Source organism: Paramisgurnus dabryanus, chromosome 13 (genome assembly GCF_030506205.2).
Source record: "Paramisgurnus dabryanus chromosome 13, PD_genome_1.1, whole genome shotgun sequence".
NCBI classification, from domain to species: domain Eukaryota; kingdom Metazoa; phylum Chordata; class Actinopteri; order Cypriniformes; family Cobitidae; genus Paramisgurnus; species Paramisgurnus dabryanus.
The window spans coordinates 20159899-20175286 of NC_133349.1; the positions used below are offsets into that span (position 1 = coordinate 20159899).

The 15388-nt window shown below is 35.2% G+C and overlaps 1 protein-coding gene and 1 long non-coding RNA gene across 6 annotated transcripts in view; one reads left to right on the plus strand and one right to left on the minus strand.

Moving 5' to 3' along the window:
• The window catches only part of LOC135727798 (nectin-2), a 91636-nt gene that overhangs the window by 61516 nt on the left and 14732 nt on the right, over positions 1-15388 (plus strand). The gene's annotated exons all lie outside the window — the stretch shown is intronic.
• LOC135743412 (uncharacterized) lies at positions 7783-15342 on the minus strand. 5 transcript variants are annotated; one of them, XR_010530514.2, is made up of 12 exons: positions 15211-15342; positions 12672-12780; positions 12237-12282; positions 12085-12147; positions 11925-11996; positions 11714-11800; positions 11379-11419; positions 11154-11228; positions 10480-10558; positions 10243-10306; positions 9550-9650; positions 7783-8907 (listed from the first exon to the last, which is right to left on the minus strand). It is a non-coding gene; the product is annotated as an uncharacterized lncRNA (long non-coding RNA). The 5 variants fall into 5 exon arrangements; XR_010530511.2 differs by having other exon boundaries at positions 12237-12286; XR_010530512.2 differs by lacking the exon at positions 15211-15342 and adding an exon at positions 14318-14778 and having other exon boundaries at positions 12237-12286.

The following is a 15388-nucleotide window of genomic DNA, read 5'->3' on the forward strand; positions in this document are numbered from 1 at the left end:
TTCAAGACCGGTCAAGACCACAACTGATGGCACACTGCAAAAAAATGATTTTCAAGAAAAAAATTCTTAGTATTTTTGTCTTGTTTTCAGTAAAAATATCTAAAAATTCTTAAATTAAAATGCTTTGTCTTGATGAACAAAACGACCCAAGAAAATAAGTCTAGTTTTTAGAGCAAAAAGTGATTTTGTGCATAAAAAAAGCAAAAAATATGCCAATGGGGTAAGCTCATTTTACTTTTATTTTTCTTGAATTTAGTGTTTAAGAGAAAGGTTTTTTGCTTAACCCATTGGCAGATTTTTTTGCTTGTTTTATGCACAAAATCACTTAAATTTGATATTTTTGGTCTAAAAATATCAAATTTAAGTGATTTTGTGCATAAAACAAGCAAAAAAATTGGCATATAATGTTGGCATTGTTTAAGCATTGTTTAAGTTTCTCCCAATGACAGTTTTTCTAATTTTATTACTAAAAACACCTGTATTGTGTTAAGTGGATGGCAAGCCATGGAAAGTTGATTTCAGCTCTTTAGTGTTTGTTCACTTTTATTTGCTTATAGACAAAGATAAATTCCCATATATCTGCAATGCCTTTGATTATTTTATCAACTTCTCAGATGGCACACGCACGTACGTACGTACACGCACACACAGACAAGAAGTGCCTAATCATTTGCATATTCCACATTTTATCTTAAGTGTTTTAATGCAGTGACTTGCAATGATCTTGGTCTTGACTTGGTCTCGGCCTGTCTTGGTCTTGACTCAGTCTCGACCCTTTAAAGTCTTGGTCTTGTCTCGGTCTCTGCCTGTCTTGGTCTTGGTCATGACTTGGTCGGTGGTCTTACAACACTATTCAGATATCACTCTCTTCCTGAAACACTTTGAAAAGCTCTGTGTGCCTGATTTGGCCAGCTAATCTTTACGTTGTGATTGGCCCGAATACCTCTGACATCAGCCGGAAATGTGACGCTCCTTACCATGTTTGAAAGATTCAGTCACAATGCAATGCTGACAGGAGTTAACTTACAGGCTGTGAGTCCAAGCGGGAGGAATTATGATAATGTCGATCTTGACTACATCACAAATCCCAGGAAATAAATTGTTGCCTACAATCCGTGTGTTTGTTGTAGTCCAAGGAAAGAGATTTAGGTTGGAGATGATAACAGGGCTCCAGACTGCCACCAAATGGTGGCATTTTGCCTTTCATTTCCTTAAAGTTTTTATTAGTAATACAGTGAAAATTAGTAGAAATATGAATAATTGGTTCCCACATGGAAAAAACATATATAAACATATATGTTTCAATATAGGTTTTGATATAGGTTTTACATATATGTGACATATATAAAATTGGCCGTTTTCCTATATTATATGTACATATATGTACATATATGTTAACCTATATATTGGTAAAATTATTAAAATCTGTAGCTGCTAATAAATTAAACATAAATAAAGGTCCAACCAATGACAGTCTGCACCTGCAGGAGCCAGGATTCAAACCTCCAACCTTCCGATCACCAAAAAAAATGCAATCCCACATGCCACTGCTGAGATTCGAACCTCCAACCTTCCGATCATTAGACATCTCACTCTACCATCTGCACTACTGTCGCTGTTAAATAACACTGAACAGTAGCTGTTAAATTAAACCATTTTGTTATACATGTCCTAGACAGATCTTGTAAATGTTTTAAGTGTGCAGACATCATAACTTTATTTAATAATTCACATAATTTATGGCCTGTATATGCACATATATGCACCTCAATTTTGCATATATGCAGCATATATATTATCATATATGTGCATATATGCTGTATATGTGCGGCATATATGTGCATATTAGCTGCATATATGCTGTATATATGTGCATATATGCTGTATATGTGCTGCATATATGTGCATATTAGCTGCATATATGTTTCATATATGCGCATATATGCTGTATATATGCAGCATATATGTGCATATAAGCTGCATATAGGTTTCATATATGCACATATATCCACATATAGGTTCTTTCCATGTGGGTTAGCATGTTGATTTACAGTGCGTCTGGAGCCCTGGATAACCCACATCTTGTTTACTTTGGGGTTTGTACCTTTTGCATATCGTTAACATATACTAGACACTTACCAACCAAAAGAAATGAAAAATGAATGTGACCATAGGTGCCCTTTAACTATAGAAACTATGGTAAGAATCCACACGGCTCCAGTGGGTTAATAAAAGACTTCTGAGGGTAATCAATGTTATTTTTTATTTTTTTTAAATCCATATTTAAAAACTTTATAAACCATAACTACTAGCTTCCCGTATCAGCCAAGGTGCATTCACAGAGCTTCTTCATTTAATGGCGAGTAGCAACAACGTTAAGAGGCATTGTAGCCACCTAACACACTCTTGTAACTTAACGGCACTTTCGTCAAAAATTATAGAGGCCATTGCAATACGGTAGGTGGCGATAATGCACCATAAGCTAGTAATTATGGTTCATAAAGTTTTAAATAAACAAATCGCATCGGTTGCCCACAGAAGGCCTTTATTATCCCTCTGAAGCCGTGCTGATTACATCTGTGAAGGATGGATGCACTTTTTGGCTTCAAAGTCAGAAGTTGTTCCCTGGTCCCTGTTCACTACCATTATAATGCTTGGAATTGCATTTTCCAACATAACGACGATTGTGTTCGTCTGAAACAAAAATATGTACATCGAGTATGGCTTGAGGGTAAGTAAATCTTGGGTTGATTTTCATTTTTCGCCGGAGTATGCCTTTAACATGTGTAAGTCCACAATTCTGTAAACTACATTATGTGTGAAAACTTGTGTGACAAAGTTTCCATAGTAACTTTCTCTCTGCTTCACTGCTCTGCTTGTGCTCTCATTACTGATTCTGGTTTCTCGCCGTATCTCACAAATAAATATAATATACATAATATTGTAGATATTACATTTATAATAAAGCAAAGTGTTTACTGGTGCAGGGCCAGTGCCTTGATGAAAAATCATACCAAATAATAAATGAGAGAAAGATGGAGAGAATGTGTGTGTATTTGAATAAGAGAGAGAGAGAGAGAGAGAACACAAACAAATAAACAGATGGAGGAAAAAGCGGAGCATAACATTAATCAATGCAGCATGGACCTTACCTACAGAAGTTACACCCACCACCCGTCCCCTGCACCTATGATAGAAAAGGACAACATGGACCGATATAATGATCACTATTGTCTCTCCCTTCTCAGTTATTTTTGTAGCCGATAATAGGGTGGGTGTTGTGGTGCAGAATAAAGCTGGTTAGGTCACAAAACCTCGGTTACATAAAATACTTTTTTATCCAGTGTGTAATTAAAGGTTTGGGCCCATTTCAGATACAGCTTATGCAGGCTTCGGGTTAGACAGTGAAAGTTATTTGTTTGGCCCATGCTGCGTAGGATCTCAGATATTCATGGACGTGTGGGGTGTGCGGTTGTGGGATTTGAGGATTTTTGGAATATTTGAGTTGTGTATGGGTGTGTTCACACTGTTGTGTCGAGAAAAGTTCAGAATGTAGTAGCTGGAAAACACAGCAATTACATTTGTGGCAAGCATGAGCGCCCACTAATGAAGCTGAATAACTTCCAGCTAACATACAGGTAAACAAATACACACACATCGGTGAACACATATCGCATACTCCCGCGCAGAGATCGGGCCCCTGTGGCTGTATGCGGCTGTGTAATTGGGGTAATGGCCCAGTAATCAGGAGCTGGTTGGTTCAGTCGAAAGGCTGTTTGGGCCACAGGCAGGTGCCCTAAACTACAGAGCTGTAATATATCTGCATCTCTAAACACAAGCAATCACGGTGCTGCTGCCCAGCAGCCATTGCTAAATGCTAATGCACGGAAATCTAAATGAGTGTGTTCGACTAAATGACATCCTGTGTGTGTTATACAGTACATAGAGGTTAGAAAGGTTAACACATTACCTGCCCTTGGCAAAAATACATTATATCTGGGAAGGAAGGAAGTAATAAATATTTGTGGGAATATTTAGACTCAATCCACACTGATGCTGACATGGTATGATGAATAAATAAAGTTTCAAGATTTAAATGTTTTAATATACAGGTCACTTATGAAACACAAACACATTTTTGAAATTGACTTTGTTAGGTTGGTAAGATTTCCTTCTATTAAAAGCACTTTTTTTATCAATGAGGTTTTGCATACACATTGCATACACCCATGCAATAAAGTGCCACAGGGACGACATATTTTTGTAGGTCAACTCGGATCTTAGCAGGACTCTGGTTCCCTTGCTAAAAGCTAATTCATTTGTCCCATAGACTTTTGGATAATTGCAAAAAATAAGCTCATATAACACACATTTTGTCCAACAAGATAATCTTTACAACCTTAAAGGACAAGTTCGGTATTTTAGACTTAAAGCCCTGTTTTCAGATTGTTTATGGTGAAATAGAACGGTTTTGACTGAAATTTTGACATATGCGGCTGCCCTGAGAATTTTCGGATGTTTGTGTTTCACCTTACACCTCTACAATGGGTTTAATGGTGCACTGGAACAATCAGGGGGGTAAATAATGACGATTCTCGGGGCCCACGAGTAAGAGGGGCCCCAGAGAAGCCCCCAAAATTGTGGTGCTAAAAATATTTAATAGTAAAAATTTTTACTTTAAATTATTCTATTTGCTATTTCCTGGTATCAAAAATTTTTATTTGTTTAGGAAACACGAACAGTTCTAGTGTTAAAGATAATTACCACACTGCAAAAAAATATTTTCAAGAAAAAAATTCTTAGTATTTTTGTCTTGTTTTCAGTAAAAATATCAAACATTTCTTAAATTAAGATGCTTTTTCTTGATGAGCAAAACGACCCAAGAAAATTAATCTAGTTTTTAGACCAAAAATATTAAATTTAAGTGATTTTGTGCATAAAACAAGCAAAAAAATCTGCCAATGGGGTAAGCAAAAAAATCGTGAACATTTTTCTTAAACACTAAATTCAAGAAAAATTCAAGAAAAATGTGCTTACCCCATTGGCAGATTTTTTTTGCTTGTTTTATGCACAAAATCCCTTAAATGTAATATTTTGGTCTAAAAACTAGACTTATTTTCTTGGGTCGTTTTGCTCATCAAGAAAAAGCATCTTAATTTAAGAATTTTAAGATATTTTTACTGAAAACAAGAAAAAATACTAAGATTTGTTTTCTTGAAAATCATTTTTTGCAATCCATAAGTTTAAATGTTGCGGTTAAAATGACTGCTGGTGGTCGTTATAGTGTTAAAGGTGCATGATAAGGGATCTCATTTTCTCCCCATGTTAGGTCAAGAAAACGCTGGAAAAAATAACAATACACAGTTTTAGTTAAACGTTCAACATTGCAAAAAATGACTTTCTTACTTAGTATTTTTGTCTTGTTTTCAGTAGAAATATCTAAAAATTCTTAAATTAAGATGCTTTTTCTGATGAGCAAAATTACTTTAGTAAATGAGTCTAGTTTTAAGACAAATTAATATACAATTTAAGTGAAATTGTCCTTAAAACAAGCAAAATGATCTGCCAATGGGGTGAGAAAAGAATTGTGAAAAAAGATTTCTTTTTTCTTAAACACTTAATTCAAGTAAAATTTTATCACCCCATTGGTAGTCAAAATACCATAAAAGCGCATGATTTTATGTAAATTAATATGAAAAAAGTCTCAGCTGTGTTGGGGGCCCTGTCAAGATTCTTTTCATGGGGCCCAAAATCCATAGCAGCGCCCCTGGGAACAATCCTTTCTAAAATGCATTAAACTTTCGTTTACAAAGACGTGAAACTCACCAAGTGGTTAGGGGTGTTCACTGATATGCTCACACAAAAATCGCTTCAAAAGATGCTTTCCAACAGCTGTTTTAGCATTCGTTGTTAACTTGTGGACCTATTTTTCCAAACGCCTCACACCCGTACATTCTTCCGCTTAGAGCTTGAATAATAAACACAACCAGCCCAGGTGGTGGCGCTAATCCGCCATTGGCAATTGCAAGAATAGAAACAAAGTTCCCGGCGCGGAGTAATACCGTATCTCACAGCACAACTAATACAAGTCAATGGAGTTGGCAAAAACTACGATAAAAACTGTTGGCATTTTTTTTACAAGGATTGTTTCAGTGCACCATTAAACCCATTGTAAAGGTGGGAGGTGAAACACAAACCCCCCAAAATTCTCGGGGCAGCCGCATATTTCAGTCAAAACCATTCTATTTCATCATAAACAATCTGAAAACAGGGCTTTAAGTGTAAAATACCGAACTTGTCCTTTAAGACTACAATATAAGTGAATTACACCAAGGTCACTTGACTCCAACGTCATTACAACCAAGCTTCCGACAACTCTGTGGATCTTTGCTGGGAATAGCATAGACAATATATACATAAATGCCTTATGCCTGGCTCACACTACAGGATTTTTTAAATCCTGGCAGATTATGAAATCTGGTTGCAGCACACACATAAGGAGAATCTTGTCAGATATTCTTCTCTCAAATCTTAAACATGCTCACACTACAGGAATTTAAAATCCTAGTGCATCACACACTAAAGGATATTATTAGGATTATCTTGCCAGAGCAAGAACTTCACGTCACCTCAGGAGAAGAGAATATAAAGGAATGAAGAATATGCTACATTTATTATGATTTCTTTTTAAATATTTACAAAGTAGCAGCTTTCATTTTGAAACCTAGGTGATTTCTCCTCCTCAGCTCTTGTTTATGGCAATGATCATGATATGTTTTAAGGATGTGTTATGCAGGCAGTGTTTGAATGCATACTGTAGATGTATGCACAATCTAGCACCAACTCAGGTCTAATCCTTATGCAAGATTTATTTAAATTTAAACATCTATTTAAAAACATATTTTAAATATAATTGGCTAGCCTATATATCACTTGTTTTTTTTTTTGCACATTTAGGAGTTACTATTAAGTGATGTATGCTCTGTTTTCCTGTTTCTATCTATTTTCCTGTTTCTTCCTGTTATCTATTCTATCTTGCAGTGTAGTGTCTAGTGTTAAATTCAGTATTTACATTACCAATGGTTCTGGACAAATATGTAATTTAATGTGAAACGTTGTAAGTCTGGATATGAGGCGCATCAGATTCACAAGTGTGCGGTGTTTCAGCAATCAGTTTCTGTGCGTTTGTGGAGCACGTCACAAAAAAGAACTGAAAATCGTCATATCAATTTAAATTCGTTTTGTTAATATGCTAATTATTTAAGTGCAACATATTTCGTGTATGCCTATTTATTTTATTAAATTTCCTCTATACACAGAATAGCTGCAGGTGCGTGATGTGACTGACCATCATCATGTTCTGTTGTTTTTAAGATATTTTAGATAATCTTTATAAAAGAGTCCACAACGTGAATCAAGCGAGGAATTCATTTCGATATTTTAAATCGCCTGTCTGCCCCAACGAGCTGCAGTTGTGGTGGAATGAAAGTAGAATGAAACATTAACTTCCACAAACTATTTCTCCGGCTGCGCTGTCTACCCGTACTGCAGCTTGTTTCGCGGTCCCGAAAGCTGTCAATCATCTCCGTCTCTCATTGATTATTGTGATAGTACTGACGTAATTATGCGGATTTAAAATCCTAAATATCAAACATGTTTGATAAGATCGGGGCGGCCCCGATTTGCTTGAGAGCATATCGCAAGGTGTAAGTTTAGACTTTTAAACGTCTCACATTACAGGATAATCTGGGCCGAACTTCGGAGCCGATCCCCAGATAGCAAAACCACACTGGGGTGGTTCTGGCCCACACCTACCATGCGATCCACCCCGGATCCATCTCACGGACATGGTCCAGTGTCCAAATGCACAACGGGCCAAAAGTGATCAGGATTTGTTTCATGGCTCTGCACCAGAGATGGGTCAGCCCTGGCCCACTCTCGTACCAAAACAGTAAAACAACACTGGGGTGGAGCTGGCCCACACATACCGTTCCATCCGCATCAGATCCGTTTAACTAACACGGTCCAGTGTCCAAACGCACATCGGCCAAGAAGTGGTCAGGATCAGTTTCACGAATCTGAACTGGAAATGGAACAGAGCTGGCCCAGTCCCGCATAGAGATGCGGCACAGATCCGCGTACCAGATCAATGCCAGCTATGCCTTATTTTTGGGATTTATGGCCTATGTGATGTTTAGTCTTTCATGTGTTTAGGCTACCTTATATTTAATTACCCTACAGTCAGAAGCAATAATCATAGGCCTCCATTCACATAAAGTACACATGAAATTTTCAGAATGTATATAAGCTAACAACCATAGCACTTGTTGCTTGGTGTAGGTCTTTAGGCATTAAACACATTAAAGAACACATTATTTGTGGACATGAGCAAAAAAGAAGCATGTTCTGATTTAAGACTTTTATTTTTTTAACTATAATAACAATTTCAAAATACTTTATTATATAAAGGGATAGTTCACCCAAAAATGAATATTTAGTCATTTACTCCCTCTCATGTTTCAAACCTGTATACCTTTCTATGTTCTGCGGAACACAAAGATATTTGAAAGAATGTTTTTAAAAAAGCAGATCTCACAACCCATTACTACAATTGTAAAAAAAATGATTATGACAGTTAATGGGTTGTGAGAAATGCTTGGTTACAAACATTATTCAATCTTTGTGTTCAGCAAAAAATAGAAATGTATACAGGTTTGAAACACGTGGGTAAGAAAATTATAACAATTTTCATTTTTGTGTGAACTATCTCTAACACATTACATCTGTTTGGCTTATTTTTTGTATTCACAACCCCTAGCTCTCTTCCTGGAGCGTGCTTGAGGTGGTCTGCCATAGCTGCATCGATTTCCGAGTCCGTGGCTTTTGGGCTCCACCTCCTCACAGCATCTGAGGGAAGAGAAGAATATGTTTCTTTTTAAAATAAATACAATTAAACATTTGAGGTAAATGACATGCACTTACTTTCAAAATCTTTATGGTCTACAGCTAAAATTATATATATATAATTTTTCAGAAATCTTGTTTTTTGGTTGTTCAACTGCAGTTGGTTTGTTTTGATTTAAACCTTCATAACTTAAAAAATACAGCTAGGTAGCACCATATAACAAGATAATAACATGATAACAGAATAATAAACATGTTTTGACAAAAATGTTAAAAACGGAGTTATCTCGTTTTGCAATATATATATATATATATATATATATATATATATATATATATATATATATATATATATATATATATATATATATATATATAATTATTGTATAAAAGATGTTATGCTTTAAATAAGTGTTAGATCAGTTGTGAGACCAACAGCATTTGTACCCTTGCTCTTCAATCCCACTGTGGTGCCCTTGAGAAAGACCCTAAACTAGGTGTGTAACTGTCAAAAAATGAACAGGATATTTCTGATAAAGACAGGTGAGCTGTGATGTCCCCTAAATACATAAATCATAGTAATAAAAATTACATCAATATACAAGAACAAGAGTTTTTTTTAGATCAACATATTCCCCAAATTACCTTGAATAACATAATACAAAGGTGTGCCTTTAAAAGACTTATTTTCCAGATGTCCACCACCCCTCATATTGAACTTTGCCATAAGACAATTAGACATCATTCTGTGAAAGAAATGTAAGATTACTTCACCTTAGACAAATAACCTTAATGGTCAATAAATTACAATTAACAGTAATGTGCAACATAGCAATTGCATGCAATGTTCAAACATACTCACAACTACTCATCTACCATGTAACATGTGCTATAAACAATATCCTCATCCATAGGTTTTGGTGATAAGTAATGGCTTACACCAGGGGTGTCAAACTCAGTTCCTGGAGGGCCGGTGTCCTACACAGTTTAGCTCCAACCAACTCCAACACACCTGTTTGGAAGTTTCTAGTAATGCTGAAGACCTTGATTAAACGCATCAGGTGTTTTTGATTAGGGCTGGATCTAAACTCTGCAGGGACACCGGCCCTCCAGGAACTGAGTTTGACACCACTGGCTTACACTGAAATTATGATTTGATTTCTTGTTTTCAGTATGGCTGACTGTTTGAGCCACTACGAACTTTAATAGTTCTGAACAAGTGATGTGTGACAGATTAAATCCTGAATTTAAGTAATATAAATTGCTGGGTTAATTATGGTTGTAATCAATATTCCTGCAATATTATGCAGGATTACACAATTCAAGGGAAACACATACCTGTTCATAACGTTGTTCATGCAGTCTCTGATAGAATATCCACCAGCTCAGACAGTTGCTGGACCTAAATGTGAAAACAATTGAAATAATGTTATAGAAAGATAGATGGAAATATATATACATATTCTTTATATCACAACTTACACAGATCAACTTGTTATCAACATCTATGATGTATTCATAATGCATTCATAATGCATTCATAATGCAAAATACACGTCATATAGCATTTCTTACTTCTTGCATTTGAAGCTAAGGCCATAGGTGAAGAATCAGGTAGTCTCCATCCTGTTATTTTTTCGTTGTGTTACCTCACCTGTACAAATATAGTTAATTATATGGTAGTGTAAAATATTAACAGTAAATCACTTCACAGTGTAATACTGCATTAGTTATGAAATCAGATGGCTGTACTTTAGGTCTTTGTGGTTGAGCAATGACAGACATTATAAGCTCTGTATTTGTAACTATTAACTGAAATTCAGAGAAATGTACATGTTTATACTCTAAGCTGTGTTGTCACTAATGTAGTTTCCAGCGATGCATGATAAATCGCATGCGATATCATGCGCATCTCGTCATTGAAGCCGGTTCCTTGATTAGTAGTAAATTGCCATCACCTGCTTTCAGATGGAGCAGCATTTACTACACAAAGCTGAGGTTAACTGACAAGCTGGTCCATATCGCATGTATTGCAGGAGATGCGTCCCCGAATAATTAATGCGAAATTGCCCCAATTGTCAGTGAACTAAGGCTTTGTGTAGTAAATGCCGCTCCATCTGAAAGCAGGTGATGGCGATCATGGAACCAGCTTCACTGACAAGATGTGCAATGACAATCACATGCGATATATTGTGCATCCCTAGTAGAATCTGCTTAAAATAAGATGCGACTGTAAAGTTCTCACATACAATGGGATGCTCTCTGGGATTGGAGTGCCTTCTGGTACTGGGGCGTCAATCCAGAATTTGGTATTGTAGACAATACTATATAGACATTAAAAACAAAAGGAGTGAAAAATGACAAGTTATTTAAGGTAAGAAAGGACACATTAATGAATGAATAACGCCATAACTGTACAATTACAAAAAATCCTCTTTAGGTGTATGACAATACACAAGAAAACAATACTCTGCCTGTTTCGGTTGTCTGGAAGATGGCTGTTCATTATGTCACCCTGCAAAACAAATTACACCTTGCATGTAATTTCATTAAGTACAATAAACATACACACGCACAATGTATTTAAAAAAAACATAGTAGTGTAAAATATTAAAATAAATCACTTTTTATATCAAAGTTTTGGGATATTATGTTGACATTCAGGCAAAACCCTGATGGAATAAATGTTTACCTATAAATGAGAATGACATTATAAAGTCAAAAGTGTATGCACTTTGGAGCCAAGCAACGTGTTTGTATAGTGTGGGAATGCACCAAAAAAATAACAAAAAGCATCAGTAGCACGTACGTCTCATAGTGTCACAGCTTATTCTAGGGTATAGATCAATCACATCATCTTGATACCGATGTTTACTGTCATGAAGTGTGCCATCACCTGTGTAAACAAAATACACCAAAACAATTTATATAAATTTTTGAGTTTCATATCGAAATATATAAAAGTCCTTTTTGAAAGCATGATTCTTTTTCAAAGTAAAGCAAAGCAGTCAAAAACTTACAACTTAATGTAGGGTAGACAAAGTCAGGGGTCGGGCACGTCTCATCCAAGTGTGTTGGACACAAAACTTGATCTTTAGCACAAACAAGAAGATATGACACATTAGAACATTAACAAATATGTAGACTGACTGTTTAAACCATATCTACAGTTTGCCATACCTTCTTTTTTATTGTTTGTGAAATGTGCAACATCTTCATTTGGTTTGTGTTGACCACCTTCAACTGTAAACAAAATGAAATTGTAATTACTGATATTAACCCCACAAATACCAACTCCTATGTGTTTAAGTGTATAAAACTGAGGCATTTACCTGGCTTTTAACAGCTTGTTTATTTTTATTTGGATTAGGTTCTGCTCTTCCTTTGTACAAAACAAAAGCAAAGGAAGTTAATCAAACACTTATGCTGAGCTTTTAATACAGAACAGTATTTAACATTTTACATGTGCAATGTGTAGGCAATCAAATCATTCCATCATGCCAAATAACTTTTCTCTTTCAGATGTTTTAATTTCTGAAAGAAATTCTCAAAGGCTACATATATAAGCTAAAGTAATAACTTTGACTCTATCATTAAATATACTTTATACTATGGTATAACATGTGTAAGTTCAAAGTACCTTTTAGCCTATAAGCTAATTTTAGCCATACTCAGTGTGGACAATTCTGGCAATGTTTATTTTGGTTCATTTGTGTCAAACAAGTAAAACTTAACCACGTTAATCAAATAATACAAAATGTACTTACCCAACAGTAGATTTTATATAATATATAGACAAAACTCCTTAGTAAATTCCCCCTCTCCTCGTGGTTGCATGCAGAGGATTTTTTATGTCATGATGGACTATAAATGCACCTGTAAAAGACATGCATCCAATTCACATCAGGGTATATATTGAAGTACACGTAGCTAAAAGTCAAAGTAACAATTATACATGTAACCCCATAGAACTATAGACATGTACAAATGTATCTTAATGCATTTTTATGACATGTTTTTTTTTTTTTTTTTTTACATATTTTCACCGATTTATGCCGTCATACCGCGACTATTTTTGGCCAGGGACACGACGTTGCCGTCGGACCAATGTTTGCTGGGTAACTAGAAAAATGTATAAATTTCTATTTTTCTTTTTTCATTTTATAAATGGAAACGATAAATGAAAATTCGATTTGTTTTTTCATTTTTGGTTTTTAATTTTAAAACGAATATGGAATGGACGGAAGATACCCTGATTCACAACGCGTGTCAGACGAACATTTGGAAACCCAAACAAAACAGCACACGCAGTAAAAGACAGAATATAATGCATGCACATTGCACCGTGAAAGCTTTAGCCAGAAACCTTTATGCTGATATTACTCAAACAGAAAGCTGCATCCTCCGCAGGTCGCATATGCAGGATGCATACAGTACGTCATCAAGCCTGCTTTATTTCAGTTAATTAATCATTACATTCGCAAGTCATTAGCATATTACAACAATTAACTAAATATAAATACAGCTACGATTAACTAAATATAATAGTGTAAAACTTTATAATTGTTAATATTCTGTAACAAGACAGTCTTTATGACGTATGCAGTTTACAAATGCGACCTCCTATGCAGCCTTTTGTTTAAGAAACCTCCAAGAGAAAGGTTCATTTATCAAATGTTATTTTAAAGTATTAAAAACATCGTTGTTTTAGAATTTTTCGAACGAAATGATTGGTAATTACTTCACGATAGCTGATAGCGGGATGGGGCAAACTGTTCTAGTATTTCATTCTTATGGGGGCTTAGCCCTCAGTGATTATGTGAAGAGAGCATTATGATGCCTTTTTGCAAATTGGGACCAGTATTATTATATTAATAAATTCATGTAGGCTACATATACATTACTCTTCTATATAGTTCCAAGCCCTTATTATTATTAACCTAATACAAATAAATAAAAATTCTCTTGAACAGATATAAAAGGTATAAAAGTTATTTATTACTATTATTTATTATTGTGTATCTTGAATTCAAGTTCATGTATACTATATGTATATTCAAAGTTTAATGAATACTAACAATTTATATGAGAATTTATATTTATACGAGTCAGACTGTACTTTTCGGTATACATTATAAATCAGTTTTACTTTCCAGATGTATCATGCATGCTTCTAGCATGCATAACCATATTCATAAACTTACTAACAACAACCTGCAGTGATTCTAAATATGACTGTAATAAATCATACATGACCCCTTTAGTTTCTGATCGGAAAATAAAAGCTGTTATGTTTTAAAACAACATAAGGGTAAGTAAATAATGGAATGATGTATATTTTAGGGGCTAATAATAATAACATTTATCATGACTATGAAACTGCAACAATCACTTTATCATCTCTTAACGTTACCTGTCTCTGACCTCTTCAGTCTCTCTAACTCTTTCTCCACCTGTTTGCTCTCCTTTCCAGCATTTAAAAAACGTTATATATCCATCTATAAAAGCGAACAAGTCATTGAATGTTGTTTATAGTCTATCTTATTTGTGTGTTTAATTTCGTGGGTTAAACTCATATGACATATTTCTCAATTGCACATTCGATAACTTAGCATCATATTATTCACAGCTGGTATTACTGTTAACTAGAAAAAGGTACAAATATAGACCTTGTAGTATCGCAAAATGTCATGACAACGGCAAACTTTAAACGGCACGGCTTCAGTATGCAAAGCAGTTTTGAATTATAAACGGGGGATACCAACCTATTATTATCTCATTTAAGACGGCAAATATTCTTATATATTTTGTAGACATGACTGCACTCATACAGGTTAGCAAACAAATTAAAACATTAGCGAAAATACCTTCTGAGCTTCCACGCTTGATATTTTATGAAACAACTGCTCCCTCTGTGTGACCTGAAGCACAGGCGCTCGAGCTCTCCTCCACTGACGGTTACGACGCATGCGCAGAACAGCAAAGCTAATCAAATGCCTCATAAACTCGTAATTTTTTTCTAAATGTCTTGCATTTTGCGTTTTTTTAATAATTATATTCGAATTAATTGTTTTTTCAAATAAATAAAACTTCAGAAAAATATATTTGATAGTTTGGTAGAAATATTAAGACTAATTTTAGGGGGGCTAAGATGACGGCATGGTGGCTGGAGCCCCACTTAAAAGGTAGAACCGCCCCTGGGGCAAACTAAAACTTAAAGCAGAAACTTGCAGTCCCATAACACTATATTCACCATAATCACACCATTGCCAACGAAATATAGTATTAAAAAATCAATATACGTACCCATGTTGCCATCCATTATGTGCGCCAGTGCCGTTTTTTCCCACGATGTTCGCAACTTTTTTTTCTTCCCAGGATGGCAATACAGCTTGGACCATTGCACTTGGATAGTGGACAGTTGCTAATGTATTATTTTGTTATGTGGTAAATCTTCCATTTTGAGACAAGCCTATTACTTTAT